The following is a 19063-nucleotide window of genomic DNA, read 5'->3' on the forward strand; positions in this document are numbered from 1 at the left end:
TTATTTTTTTAATTGGAAGATTGCAATTTTTATGAACTTTGAACTTTTGCAGAAATACTTAAATGAAAAATTCAAATCTTTTGCTTGCAAAGTAAAGAGTAAAATTATCCACAAAACCTCGGAAGAAAAGCAGATTTAGTTTATAATTTTTCACAAAAGCTGCCCAATTCTTCCACCAGAGAGCTGTTAAGAGTTTATTCAATTACAGAATTAGCCAGGCCACAAGCACCTTCTCTCTTGTGTCTTCCCTTGGGACGCTGTTGCTGCAAGGGGCGGTTGCCTGCCCATGTGCTCAGCATCCACCTTGGCGCAGGATGCCCTTCCGTGCCGGCCAGGCCCACTCCCACTGCCCATGGCGTTGTGCCCCAGTCACTCCGCACTCACCGAGCTGCCGTGGAAGTGGAAAATCTCTGGGTAAGGCAGGCCCCCCACACTGGGATTCAGGACAGTTTTCCCTGGCCTGAGTAAAGCTGTCTTTGGTAGTCATCCAAAAGCTGCTGCTGTGTGTTTAGCTGGACAGCTGTGGTCTCTGCTCTTGTAAAGCCACAAGGATTTTCCAGGTGACTGGGAAGGGAGGAGGGAGAGGGATATCCAGCCTGTGGTTCTTCAGAGTAGCAGCAAACACTGCATTTTGGGGTGTGTCTGTGTGTGTCTATGTGTGTGTGTATATATATATATATATATATATACACATTTATATATACACACACACATATATATATATCTCCTCCTTGGTGGATCTGTTGCAAAGTATCCAAACTAGATCCATGCAGGGAAAAGATCCTCTCTGTGCAGCAAGGTTTAGCTTTTCCCTTCTTAGTTGCAGAAAACTCTTAGATTTTGCTTGATGGATTGTGTGGTCAAAGAATATGGTTTATAATCCCCAGTTCCAGACTTTTTGTGTGTAACTAGTACTGTGGGTCCTGCTACCCGCATCAAGAGGACTGAATATTTGAAGGTGTGCTTTTTTGGAAAGGTGATCAGGAATTTGAATTCTGTGGTCTGTCCCAGCATTACCATGTTTTTAAAAATTTCTACCCTAAAGCTAAGAAATCTAAGGAATTGGTGTAACACATCTGTTATCTTGGAAAGCAAGAGTAATTTTATCAATTTATTTTCTAATCTGACAAGAAAACAATTCCTTTACTGAAACGGATTCCATACATGCCTTGTTTAGGACATCTTGTCTAAAGAAATTCTTGTTGTAGTAGATGACTGAATAATTAAGATGATTCTGAAATGGACAGGGGATATAGTATATGGGTGAATATTTTAAGTGTTGAATAGGAACCAGAACTGCTGTCCTGGACAGGGATGAATAGTAAAAGCAAAGCTGTCAGTTTACATTATTGGAGTTAACACAGGGTAAGATGATGAGAATTATTTTTCTGTAAATATCAAACATGTGGAAATGAATAAAACCCCCAGCAACCATTGACTGCTTAACCATCTCTTTTTCTTCAAGAAAAGGAAAAGTGAAAACAGTGTTCACTGATGGGGATGATGAAGTGTACTCTCTTTGCTTGTCTTGTTTACCTTGTTTAATTTTTGATTGATGGTCAAAGTTGGGAAGTTGTGCTTTTAGATGCCTTGTCTTAAGGCTGATGCTTGCTGAATAAATGTGAATGAAAGAAAATACACAGGCTGTGACCACACAGCCAAGTCTTGTATGCTGAATGGGTGGTTGGTTGTTGTGCTTGCCTGCAGTACGGCTTTGTTCCGCTGCAGCGATTTTAGGCCTGCCACACAGTCGTGATGGCTTCCTCTGCTGAGCCTAGGCCAGGTGTGTCATCCATGCCTTATAGGATCTATTCACAGTGCTCGAATGACTTGCAGGTAACAGGACGTGCTGAAGCTTTCTCTTATGGGGGACGTTCTGGCTTTTGATTCAGCCTTTACCAAATGTTCTCTCCTTAGGGCAGAATTATCCAGTTCTTTGGTTCAATTACTATTACTGCTGGCATATTTGCCTTTGAGCTGAGGGCAGTGCAAATTAGGCTCTAGCCTTAAAAACATTATCAACTCAATGTACCCATGTATGTAACCTTGACTGCATTTGACATGAGTGCTGTTTGCTGTTTGTTCCTTGGTAATTTGCTCTAATGATTGCGCTTTCTTCCATGGTCAAGTGCAGAAGAGTCCTAGCTGAGGTAGTTATGGCTACACAGTACTATCTGTAGGGCTTTAGCACAGAAATTTTGCCTCTCAGGTGCACGCGTCCCATGTCTGCCTGAGAGCCAAGGATGGCAAGACTTTGCAGTCAGCTGATGGGGAAAGCAGTTTTAGTATTGAACTATGAGTATTTGTATCTTGAACTTTTTAAGGTGTAACAGTTGAGAATTCAGTGCTAAGCAGAGAAATCATGGGCATTGCGAGACAAAAAACCCCAGGAGATCTTGTGCCTTCTCTGTTTGGTGGTGATGACGGTACCCCTGTGTTGTTACAGCACTTGGCTTACATGTTCCTTGGGACTTCTGGAAGCACTAGAAAAAAGTGCTGACAAGGGTGATGGTAGCTGGCCTTACACGAGTGCATTGCTATGATTAAGGGGTATAGGGGAAAAGTACTTGAGGATTCCAGGGAGACAGTGGGAAATCAGAGAGAAATGTGGTATATTTGCAGAGCAACCTGGTGAGGATTGTAACCTGAGGGAGAAAATCTGGAACAGTGTAGTTTGTCTAGGTGGATGGTGACAGGTACTTGAGCACTGAGCATCCTAGCCAAAGACAGCTGATTTTAAGCACTGATGTTAAGTGGTGGAGTAAACACCCATATCAGGGTTACCTGACAGCGCACATGCCTCCTGATATGTTCCGTGATTTTATGCTGGGACGGTATATCTTACAGTATTCCTGGGGTCAGTGAGTGTGGGTAAGATCCCACTCTTAACACGTGAGGGGAGGAGATGGGATAAAATCTTGAGACCTGGACAGAAGAGCATACACTTACCTGCTCTATAGTTTTCAAATAAATTGGTACCCTGAAGAGTCTCTCCTGAGTGTGCTAGAGAATGCCTGCCTCAGTTTGTCTTGGCCAAGAGTGTCCAGCTACCCAAAGCCAGTGTATGTCTCACTAATGTTATTCAAGAAGGGTGATAGAAGGCTGACAGTAGGAAGTGATTTGTCTGCATTGCCAAGGGATTGTGAAATGCTGCAAAGTAAATTGGGAGGGGTGAATGGGAGAGAAAGCCTAATACATAAAGCCAGTATAGTGCAGACAGAAACTGAAAATTGGATGATGGGACTTACCAGTAAGAGACAGCAATTTTTTTTCTGAAGAATTGTATGCTCACTGTACATAGCAGAGAAAAACTAGCTGCAAGTGTGGAAGGGTGTGGTGAGACTGCAAAGTCATTAGGTCAAGTTTCCTGTGACTCCCGTGTGTAGGAGAGTCTGTTCAGCAGGGTTGGAGCGTGCTGTTGGAGACAGAGGTTCACCAGGGGTCAGCGACGGAACTGGCTCCCTGGCTCAACTGTCCAGCGACCACACGTTCAGCAGTGGAGTTTCTGGACTCAGCCTTTGTAATATGAGGTGCCTGTGCCTAAACTTGGTGACCAATATTGCACCTAGGAAATTATTTTTGCTTGCAGTATGCTCTTGCAGCTTGTTGGCTTACTATGCTTCTGTGGACATTACATACAGGTAATTCTGCCTATGGTTTGACATTGATGTATATGAGGGCATTCGGCCATTAGCATAGGCTTTGCATAGAAATGATTTGGCATCTGAAGTCCTTATCTTCTTGCGCTGTCCTCTGCATTGCTCTGTTAATAATCTTATTGGTTCTTTTTAAAACCTGCAATTACAGTGAGCTCTGTGATCGATGGGAAGCAGCATTAAAGGATTAATGAGTTGAACTGAATATTTTGTGATTCCCTGAAGTGTCAGCATCAGCATGCAACAGCATACTGCTGATTAGCTTGATTCAGTCTTTGGCAGCCAGCAGAAGGCATTATCCTGAGATGGTGTGCACTTCAACTGCTGTGGAAGGACTCACTGTCAAAGTTATGGTGATACAGGATTTAAAAAGAAATTAAGCCTTTAATTAAAAAAGTGGGACTGTGTGGCTACATGCTTTGAAGGTGTAAATTGACATATAGGATGGCTCAAATCAGGTATGCTCTTGGTTTCGCCTTCCAGACTGGAAGTGGTCGTTCTGATTCAGTATCAGTCTTGTGCTTGTAAAAGCCAATGCTCAGAAAGTATTTGTAGAACCTACTGTGAGTAGGATGTTTAATTTTCAATATACTTGCTCTTTGGATGTTTTTGTCCTGGCTGCCTTTCCTTTTCCATGTGCCTTCCTTTCCTGTCTTTTCTTAAAAAAAAAAAAATTTGGTATAATTACTCTGTATATATATATATATACATACATGCATATCTGCACACCCATGTACTGAAAACCAGAACATGTGTGTCTTTATAAACCCTCTGCTCTCTTTGACATGGGTCCTGAACATAATTACTTCAAGTGGCCTCTGCCTGTGTGGTTAGGTTAACATTGCATGCCCTGTCAGACACCTTCTCTATCTCACATCAATACGTGGTCTAGAGTTTTGACAAGTGTGGTCTAATTTAGTTAATGCTGTAGCTGCACTTGCTGGCTCCCAAGTGCTTTCTTGGTATCTTTGGTAGAAATATGCTGTCATAGAGACTATTCCAGAAGCAAAAAGTGTCAGCCAAAATGTTGCATGGGATCCCGTGGGCCCTGTACTTGGGATGTCTTGGTTTTACAAATGGTTATGTGGTGGCACCTACTGAGGTTAGTAGGGCTGCATAAGTGATAATGGATTACTTTCGAGAATCACAGCTTGCTGTGTCAGAGCCCAGTTTCCTTTTTTTGCTCATAAGAACAGTTGTCACAGCAGTCAGTTTAGGGCAGTTGGAGGAGTTTTTTGAGTAACTGCATTTAGTGACTAGCCCCTATTAAATCAAACCCCTCCGTTCTGAAAGCCCTTTGAACCTTTGAAAATCTCTACCTTGAAAAAAAGCTGGAGATTAATTTTATATGTAGCATTTGGAAATGTACCAAGACAAGCTCTTTGCTCAGCACCTATAATTATAAACAGCATTCTGATCCTGAATAGAGGGTTTTAAAGGAAGATCACATTCAAAGCTGCTCATTAATTATGTTAGTGAGTGTCAGACCTTTTAATAAAGGAAAAAGTGCATTGTTCCTTGGCTGAAATGCAAATACAATAGAGATCATGTCCCTTCTCAAGGAAGGATTATTTAAAACTAAAGTGATGCTTGTGCCTACTAATTAAAACTTAATAAATCTGTAAAAAATGGGTTTTCTAAGACAGATTTGAATCAGTTTGCCGTTGTTACTTGTCACTGAGGTCTCTGGTTGAGGCACCCAGAAAGACCTGCTATGTGTCCTTGTCTTCCCCAGTTAACCTTTAGACTGGGTAGTGTTGTTAATGTGCTGTTTCTGTGATGACACTGTCATTCATACAGGGACTAAGAGGCCACCAAAGACTTAGTATTTATATATTTATTCAGGATTAAAAAAAAAAAGTCTTTGTAATGAATTCCAAGTTCTTAATGCTTCCACATATGTTTCTAGTATGGCCATAGAAATAGATTGAGTGCTAGTCAGCCCTTGCAGCTCAGACAGTGCCTCTTTTGTCATGTTGCAGCACAGAATGTTACTCAGATTCTTAATGCACTTGACCTCAGTTACATCTAGATGATGTATCACAGACTCAAAAAGCTGTTAAAGGAACCTTTTAACATTGTTGAGTCAAATGGCTCATTTCAGGAAGTACTGGAATAAAGGGTGTTTGTGCAGTCTTTGTGTCAGCCTTCTGCATACGTATTATAAAGCAGTCTTTAATTATGGGATCACATTATTACTTGTTTCCACAGAACTCCTGCCTCATTAAGTGCATGTTACGGATATTGCTCCATTTGAGAACAGCCACCTAGTGTTTTTGTTTTTCTTCTGTATTTTCAGTGCATGTCTTCATTCTTTTTGTTTTCTGCAAACTGTCTGGGACTGTTCTGAAAATACTGATTTTTCCATATCAGTCATTCTTACATTATCTTGCTGTGTCACATGTTTAGGAATTTGTGTTTCAGAACCCTGTGGTGAAATGGAGGTGCATTTACACTGTGGAGGTGGAACAAACTTCTGAAGTCCAAGTAACCCTACTTGCAGATGTTCAGTGGAAGCTGTTCAGGCTCACTGTGGAGTCAGCAGCACGCTGCTCTGACCCTGTGTGAGCAGTCTGGGCATGGAGATGCAGGTAGGACACCAGATCCTGGGCGTAGGCTGGGAAAGAAATAGTTGTCTAGGTCATCCTGCTTTGACTCTGAGGCCATCATCCTCACATCTGCACACTCCTTTCCTCATCCCCAGTCCTTGCTTTATTATGTGCCTTTGAGTTGTGGTGTCAGAGAGCGCTGTCCTCCTTTGCTTCAACCCTGGAGTAGTTTTAATTTCTGTAAGACTGAGGAGCAGGTCCTGTGGAAAGGCACTGTGATCTTATAATTAAAACCTTTGCATCAGGAAGCTGGAGTTTAAACTTCTCAAAAAAGTTGTTTAACTTCTTTTTTTCTTATCTAGATTGGCAGAGTCTTTTTAGGTTATTAAAGATTCGTATTTACCAAATCAGCCCATCTGAGTGTTTCAGATATATAAGGTTACTACAAATTGAATTGATTCATTATCTAATTAAGAAATATTCTTCCCAAGTAATCCTTCATGTGTGTGACACTTGGAAACTCCAGAAGAATTCTTACTGATTTCTGATATGAATACTTTAAATTGAACTTGATTTTTAGAAATAAGTGTCATTTGGTTGCTATGTTTTTTTGTTTTGTTTTGTTTTGTTTGTTTGTTTGTTTTCTTCCCCTTTTCTGTATTATTGAAGCTTTGCATTCTATTCTTATTTGATTTGCTGGTGGTTGAAAGGAAGCTGCTTGTGGTGGTAGTTAAGGAGTTTTTCTCAACTATTAACCCTTAACTAGGGCTGCTTATCGACTTTTCAAAATTGTGTAGCTGCTGTGAGCCTGTTTAATGAGTACCCTTAGCACCAGCTGAGGCTGTGTGACAGATGTCATCTGAATTGAGGTCTGCGTGTGTTTTTAAAGATTTTCTTGGGAACTTGCAGTAAGTAACTTAATCTCTCTGTGCCTCAGTTACGCTTCTGTACTGGGACAACTAATCCTTCCTCATGGAAGAATTGGGAAGGTGAAGATTGTAGACTGGGAGATGTTTGGACGTTAAAATAGTAGGAGCCTGCAAGACAGAAGTAGGCTCTTCATTTAATGCTTCCTTTTGAAAAGCTGTGATTGGCAGGGCTGAGTGTGGTAATGTGGTTGGCAAATGATGGTCAGTGGTGAAGTTCTGATCGACTTTGTGGTCTCGGGACCAGATGTTATGAGAGTAACAGGAGAAACACTTAAGGATTTGTTTTAGGGAGAGAATGGGAACATGTAGGATCTCTGGCAGCAGAAGAAGGCAGAAATACTTTTCAAGCATGTTTTCATCACTACAGAGAAAGGAACAACTTATGTTGTGGTTCCCCAAGGCGTGTGTCCAAAGTGGATCCTTGGCTACTATGAATCAGTGCCATTCCCTGACATTTTGGTAGAGCTGTGCTGCTCTGTCCTAGCTAGGAGTCAGGCTTTTGAGTATGACATTTCATGGAAGAAGAAAAAAGTGTCAGGCAAGTCTTTCCTCGCAGAAAGCTTCCAACCGTGTTATCTCTTTTAGCGCTGATGCCAATAAATTGAAAATTGGCTAAGCAGGTAATAAAAAGATGTGGTTTAATTTTACTTGCAACTGCAGAGATCCTGGATAAACTCCCTAGAAATCTGAATTGCTATGAGGAAGACACTGCCTATGAATGAGAATAGGAAGCAATTCAGAATTTACAGGTTCATACTAACAGAAGTGCCTTGTCGTGAGAGGATAAAGAATTTACTGGCATAAGAGCAGTGTTAGAGCAACACTGATTTGCTCTTGAAAGTCAAATCTCACTTTTTGTTACATATTTTTCTTGGGCTGTTGGTACCCTTGCAGTGTGTTGAGTTGCACCTTTGAAAATGTGTTTAAGCATTAAAAAATGGCAAAAGGATAACAGGATCAGTCAAAGAACCAAACAGAATCTTTGATGTTCCGTCGCTGCAGAAGTACTGACAGAGTACAATGTACTTTTACTGTGAATTCCTGTCCCTGAAACTGGGAGATTAAAGTTGAAAGGCTATGTGTTCTGTATAACTCCTGGGAAACTAGGCTTTCAGCTTCCATTAGCGATATTGAATGTGTGTCTGCTCCTTTTTTGCACAGCAGGGAAGATGCCCCACAGATCTGTTACGTTACTCCAACTTTAGCTCTGAGACAGATCATTTTTCATGTGTAAACAATCTAAAATATTCTGGGGTTTTTAGAACTCATTAAACTTTTCATATCATGAAACGTGGTAAGAGAGGCTAGCACAAGTACCATAGCAGATGAGGAATGGTCTTACTCCAATTAGAGATAAAGTGGGCTTTGAAATTTTTGGCTTCTTAAAGAAACAGAACATTCATTTGTTCGTTCTTCACACAGACGGCTGTGAGCAGGCCTCAGCAGTAGGCTTCAAATATGAGCCTCAGTTCAAAATATGAATTAGCCTAGTGTATTTTCAGGGATGAGGCCTTCAGAGTATATCCACAGCCCCTGCTGCTCCACTTCATCACATGCAGGCAGGCAAACAATCAAAAATCTTGGACTGTCCATTATCTGCAGTGGGCAGATCAAATAAAGGTAAATGTAGAAGGTTGGAAGGACTTGAAAGAGATACGATGCAGACCTTGGTTGTGGAGGCAAGTTCCCTGAAATACCCCTGTCCTGTTTACCTGGTTCTTTTTGACTGTCCAGTGAAGGTGGTGTACAGCTTCAGTAGGTTCCTAACTTAGATGAGCCTAAATCTCCTTTGCGAGTCTTTCAGACATGTTGAACAGCTGCTAGCTTTATAGTTCAGAGGATTATCTCCTGTGTTAAGGCATGTCTGTGTTGCAGACAACAGTTGACACGACTAGGTTGATGGCTCTGACAGAAGAGCTCTGGAAAATCTGACTGTGGAAGTTGAATATCCAGTTGTTCACTTGGATTTTCTGTGGGGTGTGACTTGCCTCCACCTAAGAGTCAGTACAGCAGAGAGAAACGCGGCTTTGCATTCCAGCTCCTCCTGTGCAAAGTCGTGTACCTGGGCTGAGCCAGGGCTCAGTTGGGCTTCAACTATGATGTTGGTGGATGAGGCTGTGTGCTGAAACATTTAGTTTTGCTGTCTCTGCAGCAGCACTAGTGCAGCACTTCACGTCACTGAGTTTCATGGTGTTGATTTTGGACAATTTTGGACATAATGAAATACTTGTAAACTCTCTTGGCTTAGTGCTTTCTTCTGGCTTGTCATACGAAATATTGTAAAGAAGTGAGCCTCAGACTGACCTGTCTGAGAACTCATTCAAACCCCTGAAGAGTATAGCATGTCTGTGCTGCTTTTTTTCCAATAAATAATGGTTGGTAATTCTGTCTTCTAAAATGAAACGTACCCAGGGTGTTAATAGATCTTGATGTGTCTAGATGTGCCAATGGATATTTTGGATAAGCTCAGCTGTCTTCATAGCATGCATCCTTCTCTCGAGGCTGTTGTAGGATGAAAGATGGGAAATACTGGACAACTTTTTTTCCTATTGCATGTTACTGGAAAGCTGCTAGGGAAAGACTTTGCTAATCAGATCTGTCAGTGTGACTCCTTGCAGGATCACCAACTTCACATAAAAGCTGAGAGCATTAGCAAATGACACTGTAGATACAGAAAAAGGGTAGACAAATTATTCGATATAGGCATATTCTTTAAAAACAACTCCTGATTTTATTAGCAAACAAGTATTCAGAAGACAACATGCCAACATGTAGCAGTGCTAACTGTATTTTCTCTGAGTCAAGCAGTTGGCATGGTACTTTATTTATTAGTAGCCTTTTCCTAAATGTATCCTGGGTGTTCATCACAGGCTGCATGAGTCAGAGCTGTGATTCTGAAAATCTTGAGATTCCTAAAGCTGGGTTAACTGAGTGTAATTTTATCAGAAAAGTAAATAGGTGTCTGATTGGTGTTTCCTGGCCATATTATCTTGCTAGGAACAAGTCTGTTTCCCTTTTATCATGAACCAAGACATTAGGATGATTCTAAAGTATCTCAAGGAGAGACCTGTGGACCAGGCCTTAAAGATGCTGGAAGTGTCAGGGTTGTGTGCTTGTCTGTCATATGCTCATCAGAAGCTTTATAAAAGAGATCCTGCTGGTATAGTCCGTACTCATCTCTTGCTCTGGATAAGGACTGGGAGTTCCTCAGAGATTAGGAGATGGTGAATGGGGTCTTGCTTGAGTGGGGAATATTATGTATGAGTTGTTAGATAGTTGTGTTTTGCTACCATTATTAACAGTGTCTGGACAAGCAGCATCTTCCTAAAGAATGCCAAATCTTTGGTGCCTGACACTGTACCCGGGGCTGGGGCCTTAGATGAATCTCATTTAGCAAGTCTAACCAGCTTAGAGCTGATTTCTTTCTCAGACATAGGGAATTAAGCAAAGATAATAGGGACCACGCCTGGCCAGCATATTGTAAGAATTGATTTTTCATTTTCTGGTATAGGGAGAAAAAAAAATATTTTATCTTCAGTTTTCTTCTGCTTTTCTCCTGGTTACAACTCCATCTTTATCCTCAGTTATGACAGCAGCGTGCAATACAGACTTGGTGGTTTTTTGCTTTCAGAAAGTTACCCCATACTTAAAAGCAGGAGGTAGGAATGGGGTCCTTGCTTTCCGCTCGTGATTGTCTCATGTTAACTTTGGCAAGACACTGAATCTGCCCTTCACAACCTTTCTGTGAAATGAAATGCTTAATTTCTAAGTTTGATACAGTCAGAGACAAGACTCCCTTTGCTTTCAGTGACAATCTGTATGTTCATGGATACTGTGAGACATAATAAAGTTGACTAGAAGTACAAAGTGCTTTTATTCCTGCTGGCATTTAAATGTCCCCACCCTTCCATCTTCTGTAGCTTTGTTCAGCTGTGATTTTTGTTGCCCACATTCTGGCAGAAGTTAATTCTGCAGGGTGCATGCCAGTTAGGAGTGATAGTACTGGAAAATAGTCCGTTTGCTGGCTGTTGGCTTGAAGCTGGGAAGGGAAGTCTGTTTGGTTTCCTTCCTTCTTGGGCAATTCAATACAATCCATAAATACCAACAATTTGCACTTTATAGGTGCTTCTTCCCTGCCCAGCCTTTCCCAGGATTAGCAAAGCAGTAATTAACCCTCATTTATGCTGTTGCAATGATATTATACTCACTGTAAGATGTGGTAGTAACTAGAGCACAAAGTAGTTAAGGATGTGCCCAAGGTCATGCAATAAACAGCTGTAGCACCAGAGAGAATTCTCTTCTGTGACTGCTGAGCAGCACTTCCTCATTGGAGCTTTTCTGTGGTACATGAGACTCACTTACATTATATTCAATTTATAGGTCCCATCGGTCTGGTCTGCAGCCTGTAAGCACATTATTTTTTATTGTGTGGTATAACTGTGGGATTCCTGGAAATGAGGAAGCTTTTGGTAAATGAAGTTGTATTATCTACATTCTTTGTTTGCTGACTCCTTGTACTTTTGGTTGTTGCTGTTACCATCTTTTGTAGTTTTTGGTGAATCATTTCTGGTGAGTCTAGATACATGAAAGGTCTTTTGCCTGAACATCATCTTTCTGTAAAGGAAGAAGGGGTTTAGTTATTTCTGTGAAACTCTGATCCTGACGCAAACCATCAGTGTATCCTGTGTTTTAGTGGAATCTGCTTTTCTGTGGATACCCACTTTAGATGAGAACAGGCGTGGGACATGGTCTGATGCATGCAAAGGGGTGTAAGCTATGTTGGTGGGAGAGGTCCTAGTCACTGGAAAGGGAGTTTGGTGTAACTTTGCACATTACCAAAAGCAGAGAAGGAAGGTATTTTGTTAATCACATGTTGCAATTCATGAGTCTTTAATTCATTTAATAAAATGAGAACCTTTTTCCTTTAATAGCTGCCACTAACTGAGAGCTTTTACTTTGTTTCAGATTGTGGAAACCTGAACTAAAATATCCTGTGACTGACAAGGTGAGAACACCACCAAAAGGTGGGCTTTCTGTTTTTGTTGGTCTTGTATCACTCATTGCAGAGCACTGGAAATGCTGTACATCTCAACTTTACTAGGATGGATTGTCTAGTGAATCTCTGTGGCTTGTTCAAACAAAACCAAATAATTTGACAAGGACTCCTCCTGTGTCTGCATGTATGTGTGTTCTGTATTTTGATGGAGTTTTAAACAAAGAGAATGCGTTCATTTCCTGGGCTGTACACTGAAGGTGTTTATGGCACAGAGGTGGAAACTTAAGTGAAAATGAAAAGGCATTGGGATTTTTGCCAACTTTTTTGTGCAGGTGTCAGTTTTCTGTAGGGAATGTCCTATCAGCAGTATGAGCTGAGCTATCCAAAGCCAGTGCTACTGAGTACAAGCACTGCAAGCTGAACCTATGACATGGCATTTTTCTCTTCTCACACTTCAAATTTAGGGTTCATCGTTGCCAAGAATGTTCTCTGCAACATGCACTGATCACCGGTCTGTCAGTCACCACATGATCACCATGTTTGAGGGTTCGTTCCTCTGCTTTGTTGAAATGTTTTATTGAGGTTGGTTGTTTACAGAATACGCAAATTTGCAACGCAGCACAGATGCAAAGAAATGCTGATCCCTGGATTTCCCACTGCACCCTGGCATTATCTGTTCAGAGGAGGGTTTGTGTAATGCGTGCAGACAGCTTTTGGTTATTTGAATGGCTCAGGTGAAAAACAACACAAAGAGAACCAGTAAATACCATTTTTACTTTATCTAGTGGTGGCTGCAAGGACAATTATTTGGTCATTCCCCTTCAGCAAAGTAAAGTGCTGATCTCAGCTACTTGAAGTTTTCAAGCACCAGATTTATCTGTTGACACTGCACAGCTATGAAGTCATAGGTTTACTTTTGTTTATTTTTCTTTCCTGGAGCTGATGGTTGTCCTTCTTTCGAGGGTGAGGAATGGAGTAAAAACTGAGATGTGTGTTGCTTGCATCTGTGTGCTGGGGGCAGTTTCTACTGGCTGCAACACTGCTGCTCTTACTGCAGCCCCTCTTTTCCCTCTCGGAGGTTCTTTTTTCCTATGTCTAAAGGTATGAGTACTTTCTAGAGTAGGAGAGTGAGCAGCAGTATCTCTGCTGGGTGTTTCAGAGAGCAGTGTTTGTCACCAGCTCTGAAATACTGTGTTATAACTGTGACGGCCTGCAGTGCAGAGGTACTGTTAGTATTTTCAAGATGCTGAGAAGAATTGCTGCGGTCATGTAAGCCTTGTCTCATGTGTTTGTGGAAGGCTGCGAAGGAAACAGGTGAGGTGTGAAAATTTATCAACAAGCCTTCAGTTGTCAACATACTTGAAATGAACCTGCTCATGGTATTAATCCTGGTCCAGTGAGAAAAAGTCTAGCTTTGATTTCAGTAAGTGCAAGACAATACTTTTAACTACTCTTTGTCAGCTTCTGTGTGTCATTGAACATGATTCCACTAGGCAAGAAGTTAAATGGGCAGGAAGAGCTGGGTTTTTCAAATGTAATGAGGCTAAGTCCAATAACTCTAATGGGAGACTGCAGTTCGATGGTCTGAGCTTGAGGTGTAGACGAAGCTGTTTGGTGGGTGCTCTATGCACAGAACAGCAGTGGAGACGAGTTCATTCTGCATTTTAACTCATTGGTGCTAGTCTCAGCTTCAAACATATCGATGGCAGGTGTTGAATGTGCTGTCTGCTCTTACAAAAGCCCATCACAAGCAGTGATGCGTGTAACCAGGAAAGTCAGTGCAGGCTGGTGAGCTGTTTGCTGAAAGGGCTAGTTAAACTCGTCTGCTCTTAGAAGTGAGTAGTAATCCAGTTCTCCCGGTACCCAGAATATGGGTACTTGCAGCTGTGTTTGAGATACTCACAATTTATCATGTGGACAAGAGTTGTTCCTGTATAAATTGAGAGCAAAAAGCTTCTTGTAATCAAATAATCGGTTGCCTAAATCCCATTTTAGTAAGCCAATCAAACGTTGAGTGCAGGCTGCAGGAGCAGCCCCAGACCAAGGCTGAATAAACACTTTAAACATTGAATTATGTTCTTCTATCTGATACTATTCTCTATCCCTCTTCTCCTGCATGAATCTAAGGCATGTTCAGATCATGTTACACTTGCACAGCACACTAAATGTTCAGCTCTTACTTTTGTCTTGATAGCCGGAATTCCTTATAACCCTCTCTTAACCTGGTACACAACCCATATAGTAGCACAGAAAAAAATCTTCACTCATTTCTTGTTTTGACTCTTGCATCACTTTCTAGACTGCCCCAAAGCACCTTCCCTCTTATTCTTGCTCATCACATAGCAGTTGTGTATCTTGCACAAAGGAATGAAAGCAAGACCATTTGTTTCAGGCCTGTCTCTGCAAGCTCAGGCACATATTGAACCTAAATATCACCTAATTTTTCACACTTGCAGGGCAATAAAACCCAAATCCTCAAAGCAAAACATGAAATGTAAGCACAACAGTTGTTTTTGACTGAGAATCTGAAAAAAAAAGAAAGTAACAAAACTAATTTTAAATCTTATCAGAATATTTCACAAGAAGAACATGAGTGTATGCAGGAAATAGTTCTCAGGCCTGTACTAATTCATAGTGAATTTCCATGTGGTATGAACAAAAAAAATGGAAAGAATTTTATCAAAAGCCCAAAGACCTGTGTTGACTAGCTTAACATTAGGCCCTTGTGTGTGGTTACTGCTTGTGAGAACTGTGCTTGCCCTGATCTCCTGCAGAGAGCAGAGTCTGTAGATGTGCACCTCTGGAGGGCTCTGCACGTCACATGGGGTTGAGCCATTTTCTGGAAAACCTCTCTCTTTCCACTGAATCTAGAAATAGCTTTCGGGTTTTGGACATCTCTGTTGAATGTGAGGTCTGAAGAAACTGAATGAGCTGGTGTTCTTACAAGCCCCATAAAGAGACAGATCCACCTGAGCATTTACCTCTATACTGTTAAGAGAGTGATACGAGAACTGTGATCACCACTTAGTACCATGGAGTCTTTTGTGTTTCTGCCTTTAAAATTGCTGCTCTTTTGGGCTGTTTATCTTGTAAAAATGGTCTTCTATAGCCCAGAAAATAAAATTATTGTAATAATGCGCCTGATCTCTTGGAGAAATCTAAGTGTCATCACACCAGAGTGTACTGGTTCTCTAGTTCCCAGTGTAAGATTAGGCACCTCAAGTTGTTTTCTGGAGGTGCTGACATACACTCATCATTACCAGTCTCTCCTACTCTGCTGCTAGGAACAGAAAGTGTGAAGGGATTCAGCAATGCCAAGAGCTCCCACGGCAGAGATTCCTGAGGAGGAGGGTGATGCCATGTGTCTGGTACAGGGGAGTGAGGGCAGTCCATACAGCCAAACAACAAGGATGTTATCCTTAGGCCCACTCCTTTCTCTGTTACGGATTTCCTGTGTGATATTATTCTCTTTGTGCTAAAGTAAAAGAAAAGAGAAAGCCAGACCCGCTTCCCTGTTGAAGGCATTGACATCACATCCATCATCCTTTGGTTTGATGCTAAGGGCTGTTAAAATACCATAGAGCGTCACGTGAGGCAGAAGCTCTTAGACTGAGCCTTGGCTATTCATTTGGAAGTCACAAGGACCCTCAGCTTAGCAAAAAAAAAAGAAAATAAAATCCAGTTGATTGGAAGTGCGCCTTGTGTTGTTGTTCCAAGTGCTCCTCTTGTAAGAAGCAGCCTTCCAGTGCGTGGGGCAGAGAGAGTTCCTCCATCCAGAGGTTTCATGTGGTGTTTGGCCCCTGCAGCACTTTGCTGGGACGTGCAGCGCACTGCCTTGCCCTCTCAGTAGGTGATCCTGTTAGCCCTGGGCAGCAGGAGGGCTGTGGTCTGGCCAGTATGCTGAAGAGTTAGAAAAACGTATGTCCTGGCCTGCATCCAGCAGTTTAGGGTGGAGGCCATCAAACTGCTTGGTTAACTAGCCCTGTCTTGTGGACTGAGAGTGCGCCTTGCAGACCTGTGCGATGCTCCCTATGTTCATACATGTAAAAGTAGGAAGGGTGCTGGTGTGACGCCCTCCTCCCCAGCAGCCTGTGGGTAGGATGGGGACCAGGGAAGCCCGTCTGCCCTAGCTCCTTTGCCAGGGAGGAAATGAAGTGGGAGGTGTTGAATGAAGGTTGTGGCTGTAGTATCTTTTCTCCAGTAGTGCAGACAAACCAGCTGGCAACCATATGACTCTGAACCAGCTATGCTTGCAGTATTCAGTCCAATGGACCAGATTTCTAATTGGCAGGGCTCTGCTGAAGACAGCACAAGTATGTCAATATTGCACAGCAGCAGAACTGGCTTCTTGTTTTTGTTCTCTTTCAGGTGCACATGGGCATTTCGACTACATGTCCAAATCCCACTTACTCAAATAATTCAAAGCCTGAGATTATGAATATGCATAATAGGTGCTCTTTTTAAGGGCCACTTTGATTTTCATTGTCTGTGATTGCATATAATGTATGAAGATGCAGAGTTTAAAAAGCAGCAGTTTCCTGAGTGATGGCAAATGCTTGAGTTAATGTTCTACCAAACACCAGATGTGAAACCCAGAGGCAGGGCCAGAAAAATATTTATTGAGGGAGTATTTGAGGAAGTTGTTCTTACTGACGCCAGCAGCTCCCAAGTGCTAGTTAGTTAACCAAGTAAGTGTTTGTGGGTTGTTTTTTAACGACTAATTCCATTGCCACCAATGTCTTCAGGAAAAAACAGCAAATGGAAGGAACAGGTGGTACACAACTTTTTTAAAAGGAAACAACATATTGTAGAACTGCAAGCGTCTGCTTCTACTTAATGCTCAATCTTCAAACACTCTGTGATGCAGTTTATTTCTGTGGAATGACTAGGCCAGCCAGTAGGCCCTTAGAATACTTATTTGTTATTTCTCATTTTAGTAATTCAGTAGGGTAAAAACACATCCTTTGTTACCTGCATACCTTACCAGGAGTCTGGAAGTCAGTAGGATAATAACAATTTTGATTACATCCCTCTCCATAGCAATGAGTGGGAGTTTTGCTCTTGAATTCAATGGGAGTAGGAGCCAGGCCTTTTCTTTGTAATACAGCAGTGACGTCTCCTGTGACAGTATTAAAGAAGAGACATTATGCCCTTTAATTCTAACCTGAGAAGTTTAAATTAATCAAGACAAGTCTGTTTGGAAAGAGAGAACATATTTTATAAGATTATCTGATGTAGCAGGAAAAGCAGACAGGTTTGCAGGTGCATGGTGAAGACCTGGATAAAAGTTTCTATTCTTGAAAGCTTTTCTTCTTTTGGGTTGGTTTGTTTATTTGTTTGGTAGGTTGTTTTTCTTCCCAGCTGTAAGAGATGTCATCTCTATCTACAAGGTTTGCTTCACTTACACCTTTTGAGTACAGTGGCTGTAATGCCTTTATGACGTGAGTATCTTTCTGTTATTGGTGGGGAGAAAGCATTTCAGTGTGTAGCACTCAGAAATAGAAGCTCTTCTGTTACTTACAGTTCCAACTCATATCCTGTTCATAGATTGTTATCTCCCTTCCTTATGTCCTCACAAGTTTCTGGAACCATTACCACTCAACAGGTGATATGTCAAGAGTCTTTCCTTCCTCCCATACAGTCACTTCTTACTAGTACCAGTGGAAAAAAGCTACAACAGAACCAGGGTTAAAGCCGTTCAATCTGATAGGGCAGTATGGAGGGTCTCACTGCAGATCTGCCTAAAGGGAATGTCAGGTTTTTCCATGTGGCCAGGTCTGTGAGAGAAAAGGGATGACATCCTGAGAGAAATGAGATAACAGTCATTGGTTATTTTTTATCCAGCTCTTAATTGCTGCAGGCATAAACATGTCTCATTATCTAAAGGCATTACAGTGTCTTTTAGTGTTGCTTCTCACCTTGGAAGCATATGGGATTAATGGGAGCCATTCACCAAATTAATGATTTTCAGACTAGGATAGGTGGATTGTAGAATTCAGTTCATTTGTCTGAGCTTCAATTGATTTGTCTGAGCAATGTATAAAGTCAGAAGGTATTTAATTTTAAAACTTTCATACAAAATGCCACTGGTTTTGTTTGGAACTGATGTGCCTTTTTACTATTATAATCATCTGGTTATTTTACTACATGAACAAAACACATAACACTTTTTAGGATACACAAATCATAAGTATTCTGTTACCTCTCCTCTAGATAGTTATGTGTAGCTGAAATAATTTTGTCAAGTCATTTGGTTTATAATTCCTAGTCTGTTTAGGACTGGTGTCTCAAATCCTGATGGAAATCATCAGCCAGCCCTAAGCTTTTAGGGAATGCAGTCTGATTCAGTATGGGGAACACTAGCCTAGGAGCTGAGAGAGTTGGGCATGTATGGGACCTCATGATGTTTTGTTCCTGACCAAAAAACAGGAAAATACTTGTTTAGAGGTCCATGTCACTGTCATCTCTATTTAACCACTGTTGGCACAGGGGGCTCTTTACGCTTTGCCAGTTTTCCCCATTAGATAGGTTTATAATCCAAATGCTGTACAGCATGGTGCTTTGCTTTGCCTAGGCATTGCTATAAATGCTGTTATCTCATACTTTGGTGCTGCAGTGGTGCTTGCTTTGAGCTGAGGCTTCCAAAGGCCCCTCTTCTGAATGAGAGTCAAGGGAAATTATGTGGCTGAAAATACGAAAACCTCAATCCTCATTTTTTAAGTGCAGTCCTAGGAGAGATTTGGCTGTCACACAGAACTGAAGTCAAGAAGTCAACAGATTCATGTGCTCTTAGCTGAGCTGTTGCACTCAGACTGCTCTTTCCAACTATTTGAATCAAAAGCTCAGAGCTAGGGAAGATACAATATATCACAGTGGTGCTCGTTTTGAAATCCAGAACTTTATAGGCTTTTTGGTTGGTTGTTTTTTTTTTTT

The 19063-nt window shown here is 41.5% G+C and overlaps 1 protein-coding gene across 34 annotated transcripts in view; it reads left to right on the forward strand.

Annotated features, from left to right (window-relative positions):
- MAP2 (microtubule associated protein 2) overlaps nucleotides 1-19063 on the forward strand; it is a 235414-nt gene that overhangs the window by 34111 nt on the left and 182240 nt on the right. For 30 of the 34 annotated variants that reach the window (XM_042784416.1, XM_042784426.1, XM_042784427.1 and 27 more), the window contains exon 2: nucleotides 12100-12139. The gene's annotated coding sequence lies outside the window, so the exon portion shown is untranslated. Of the gene's footprint in view, nucleotides 1-6225; nucleotides 6248-12099; nucleotides 12159-19063 lie in introns of those variants that run through there. The other 4 variants (XM_042784417.1, XM_042784420.1, XM_033008978.2 and 1 more) reach the window with 3 other exon arrangements.

This window comes from Tyto alba, unplaced genomic scaffold (genome assembly GCF_018691265.1).
Source record: "Tyto alba isolate M040663 unplaced genomic scaffold, T.alba_DEE_v4.0 Super-Scaffold_7, whole genome shotgun sequence".
NCBI lineage: Eukaryota > Metazoa > Chordata > Aves > Strigiformes > Tytonidae > Tyto > Tyto alba.